Genomic DNA, 5,686 nt, shown 5'->3' on the forward strand with positions numbered 1-5,686 from the left:
AACCTCAGGCAACTCCAGCCTATATACTACCGGTCCCACCGCTCAATCACTCTGAATGGACCCATATACCTTGGACTTAACATGGCCATCTTGAGGTACACTCTGTCTCCTACCTGAAACTCAAGATCTCTCCTCCTCCCATCAGCATAGCTCCTCTGCCTATCCTGAGCCTCCTTCATGTTCAGCTTGAGAACCCGAATCTTCTCTGAGGTCTCCTGAACAAAATCTGCCCCGAACATGCTCCTCTCTCCCACCTGAGTCCAGCATAACGGTGTATGACACGACCTCCCATACAAAGCCACATAAGGAGCCATCCCAATACTCGCCTGATAACTTGTTTTGTAAGCAAACTCTATCAGGTTCAGGTGATCTGCCCAATGGCCACCCCAATCCAACACACACATCCTCAGCAAATCCTCCAGCTTCTGGATCGTCCTCTCAGATTGTCCATCTGTCTAGGGATAATAAGCTGTACTCATATGCATCTTAGTGCCCATCTCTGCCTGAAATGCCTTCCAGAACACCGAAGTGAACTTAGAATCTCTATCAGACACAATGCTCGCTGGCACCCCATGCAATCTGACTATCTCCCTCACATACTTCTTAGCCAAGACCGCTGCTCCATCAGTCTTCTTAATGGCCAGAAAATGTGCTGACTTAGTCAACCGGTCCACAATGACCCAAATAGCATCAAAGGTCCGTGACACTGGCAATCCTACCACAAAATCCATGGTGATCATATCCCACTTCCACTCAGGAATGGGTAAACTCTTCAGTAACCCGCCAGGAACCTGATGCTCAGCCTTCACTAGCTGACACACATCACACCTCGAAACCCAACTAGCCACATCCTTCTTCATCCCGACCCAGTGATAGTACCTCTTGAGGTCACGGTACATCTTAGTCGCTCCTGGATGAATAGAAAACCTGCTCGCATGAGCCTCTCTCAGGATCTCCTGTCTCAACTCCTCATCCTTGGGCACACAAACCCGACCGTGCACCAAGATAGTACCATTATCTGAGACCTGATACTCTGAATCCACATCCTTAGAGGCATTCACCAGCCCCAAATCCTTCTCCTGAGCCAACCGCACTCTACTCAGAAGATCTGCTCTATCTACTGCTTCCAAACCCAACGGTTCCTGTGAAACAGCACACAAGCTCAAAGCACTGATCTCTCCTACCAGAGACTCCATCTCCTGCTCCTGAGCCGAAGCTACCCTCTTCCGACTCAGAGCATCTACAACCGTGTTAGCCTTACCAGGGTGATAGGCTATCTCCAAATCAAAATCCGCCACAAGCTCCATCCACCGCCTCTGTCTCAAATTCAGCTGAGGCTGAGTGAATATATACTTCAGGCTCTTATGATCTGTAAACACATGTACCTTTGCACCATAAAGATAAAATCTCCAAATCTTCAGGGCAAAAACTACAGCAGCCATCTCCAAATCATGGGTAGGATAGTTGCCCTCATGCTTCCGCAACTGTCGCGAAGCATAGGCAATCACCTTCCCATGCTGCATCAGCACACACACCCCAAACCAACTCTAGATGCATCTGTATAAACCACATAGGGTTCTCCCTGCTCAGGCAAAGCCAACACTGGCGTAGTAGTCAACATATCCTTAAGGCTTTCAAAGTCCTCCTCACACTCCTTTGACCAAACAAAAGGAACATCCTTCCATGTCAACTTAGTCATAGGGCGTGCTCTACTCGCAAAACCCTGCACAAACCTCCTATAGTAACCTGCCAAACCAAGGAAACTCCTGATCTCTGTGGCATTATGCAGTCTAGGCCAATCTGTGATAGTCTGAATCTTCTCTGGATCTACAGAAACCCCCTCTGCAGAAACAATGTGACCCAGAAAACCCATCTCACACTGCCAGAAACTACACTTGCTCAACTTTGCAAACAACTTCTTCTACCGCACCTTCTCCAGAACTGCCCTCAAATGCACTGCATGCTCCTCAGGACTCTTAGAATAAACCAGGATATCGTCGATGAAAATGATGACAGACACGTCCAGAAACTCCTGAAACATGTTGTTCATCAATTTCATAAACGTTGTTGGCGCATTAGTCAACCCGAAAGGGATCACCACAAACTCATAATGCCCATACCTCGTAGTGAAAGCAGTCTTCCTCATATCTACCTCATCTATCGGTATCTGATGATAACCCGACGCCAGATCTACCTTAGAGAACCAAGTAGCACCCCTCAACTGATCCAACAACTCATCAATCCTGGGAAGAGGGTACTTGTTCTTCATAGTAACCCGGTTCAAACCCCGATAATCAATGCACAACCTGAAACTCCCATCCTTCTTCTTGACAAACAACACCGGTGCTCCCCACAGTGATACACTAGGACGGATGAATCCCTTACTCAACAAATCCTCTAGCTGCTTCTTCAGCTCTGCCATCTCTGCTGGAGCCATTCTGTAAGGAGCCTTGGATAACGGTGTCGTCCTCGATTCCAGTTCAATGGTAAAAGGATCCGACCGAGATGGTGGTAATCCCTACAAAGACTGAAACACATCCTCAAACTCCTCCACTACCGGAATCCCGCTAACCGTAGACTTCCCCACTGATTCTAGCATAGATATAGTAACCAAATAAGCCTCACGGCCCTTCTCGATCANTTCATAAACGTTGTTGGCGCATTAGTCAACCCGAAAGGGATCACCACAAACTCATAATGCCCATACCTCGTAGTGAAAGCAGTCTTCCTCATATCTACCTCATCTATCGGTATCTGATGATAACCCGACGCCAGATCTACCTTAGAGAACCAAGTAGCACCCCTCAACTGATCCAACAACTCATCAATCCTGGGAAGAGGGTACTTGTTCTTCATAGTAACCCGGTTCAAACCCCGATAATCAATGCACAACCTGAAACTCCCATCCTTCTTCTTGACAAACAACACCGGTGCTCCCCACAGTGATACACTAGGACGGATGAATCCCTTACTCAACAAATCCTCTAGCTGCTTCTTCAGCTCTGCCATCTCTGCTGGAGCCATTCTGTAAGGAGCCTTGGATAACGGTGTCGTCCTCGATTCCAGTTCAATGGTAAAAGGATCCGACCGAGATGGTGGTAATCCCTACAAAGACTGAAACACATCCTCAAACTCCTCCACTACCGGAATCCCGCTAACCGTAGACTTCCCCACTGATTCTAGCATAGATATAGTAACCAAATAAGCCTCACGGCCCTTCTCGATCATCTTCCCAGCCTGAATGGTTGAGATCACGAGACTCCCCGAAGTTGGTCTAATACCCTGAAAAACCAAATTCCCTCCTGGACGCTCAAACTCCACTCTACCCCGATTGCAATCCAAATGCACCATATGCCGATGCAACCAATCCATCCCGAGAATAACATCATATAACTCCACTGGACTGATAAGCAAATCTGCCGGCCATGACTCCACTGCGATCTGAATATCAACTCCTCTAGCTCGTCCAATAACTCTTAGGAACTTGCCTCCCGCAACTCTGACAACTCTTGTACGCTCTCCGGAATCCCCTCTGATCCCCGTGCTCTCTGCACACTCCGGAGTAATGAAGCTGTGAGAAGCTCCAGAATTCAACATAACATAGGACTTAAACCCGCCCATCAACAAGGACCCTACACGAACCTCATGTGTTGAGAAGCTAACACTTTATCACAGGAAAACATAAAATCTTAACCTACTAAAAATTCACAAAGCTTAAGTACCAGAAGTTATACCTGTGATCGCCCTGGCACTGGTTCCACCAGTCTCTGCAATCGTGTAAACCCGTGGCGCCAGCTCAATCCGTGCCACCTGCTGACCTCCAGGCTGCACCTGCTGCAACGCTGCCACTGCTACTGGCTGCAACTTGGGACACATGGGCCTGATATGCCCTGGCTCCCTGCAATGATAGCATACACGAGCCGCTGCCGTCGGGGCATTCCTCTTGGGACAACTAGCAACCTTGTGATCCTTGCTCCCACAACTGAAGCAACTCGCACCACTCGGCCTCTGTGTAGCCTCCCACCTCCTCTTGGTTCTCTGTGCAGGCCTACCGCCCCTGCTAGAACCACCCTATTGCTAAGCCCTACTAGGCTGAACTGCTGGACTAGCCGCCACTGTCTGTGCCCGGATATCCTCCTCAATCTCTGCTGCAGTCTCAACCAGCTCTGCACGCGTAGCATAACTCCGCCCTCTACAGTGAACTCTCAAATCATCACATAGAGCCCTCAAAAACCTCCTGATCTAAGCCTCCTCCGACTCCATAGCCCGACCCGTAACATAGAAGTCGACTGAACTCCAAGTCCAGCTCCCGCACTGACCGCGTCCCCTGAGATAACTGAAGGAACTGCACCTCCAACCGGTCCAATGCCTCTCTAGGAAAATACTTGCGGTTGAACTCCAAGATGAAGTCAGTCCAAATCATCTCCCGCTGCACTCTCCTAGCCGCCACTGATCTCCACCACAACTCAGCATCACCACTCAAATGGTGGACACCTATGTCCATCCAAAACTCCTCAGGACATCTCAGAGTATGGAAGTTACGTTCCACACTCGTCCTCTACGCATCCGCAACAGTAGGATCTATACCACCTGAAAACTTCTCAGTGAAAAGATCCCTCATCTCCTTGAGCATAGACTGATATCGTCCATGAACTCCTGCATCTGCAGCCACTGGCTGCCGCTCCTCCGCCACCACTGGTGGCACTACCTGAGCCTGAGCCGGTACCACTGGTGGTAACCGCTCTAACACCTGTGCTAGCATAGCCACACAGTCAACACCAGGGACTCCACCCGCTGGGACCCCCACACCCGGGACCCTATCACCACCGGCCACTGGAGCATCAACACCGCCCCCTCCGGCCACACTCACAGAATCCCCCGGAACACCCTGCGACTTGCCAACACCCTCAGCTGTCACACTCTGGTCCTCGGTCTCACTAACTTCTGGGACTCTGCCCTTACCTCGACCACGTCCGCGTCCATGACCACGTCCGCGTCCACGACCACGACCAGCAACAGCACCATCTCTAGCCATCTGCACTACCATGAACAGAAGACTAAGCAAACAATTTCTATTATAACACAGAAAACATAAACTCATCGTGGAATCACACAGTCGGCTCGAAGAAGATATTCTAGGACTCCATGCCACACACAATTGACTAACTAATATAATCAATCAAGACATGCAATCCCAAACATCACAACAGAAACCTAGTGAACCCAAACCTAGAACCGTAAGGGCTCTGATACCAAAATGAAAGGACCGACCTTTTTTTTTTAAGAATAAATAATAATTATATTATAGTAAATAAACTAAAACTAGTGGTCCCATACCCACTAGCCACCTACCTACAATCACAACCAACAGCGGAATAACCATACCAATATCCAGTAATAATCCAATAATAACCAATATTCTAGCATAAGCAATATTCCAATACCAAACAACAAGAAACATGAAACCAGCAACCTAGCAATGTTTCTAATGACTCAACTCTAGCAACCTAGCAATGCCAGACAACATCCAATCGAGTCCCTAGCACATCCTCCTCTTCATTGCCTTGATTCCACGATCACACTTTGCCTTTACCTGCACCACAAACACAAATTGAGATGCATGAGTATTTGATAAACACTCAGTGAGGCAATCCTCCCATCTACTGGGCTATACACACAAGCAACA

The sequence above is a fragment of the Camelina sativa genome, chromosome 5, assembly GCF_000633955.1.
Source record: "Camelina sativa cultivar DH55 chromosome 5, Cs, whole genome shotgun sequence".
In the NCBI taxonomy this organism is placed as follows: Eukaryota; Viridiplantae; Streptophyta; class Magnoliopsida; order Brassicales; family Brassicaceae; genus Camelina; species Camelina sativa.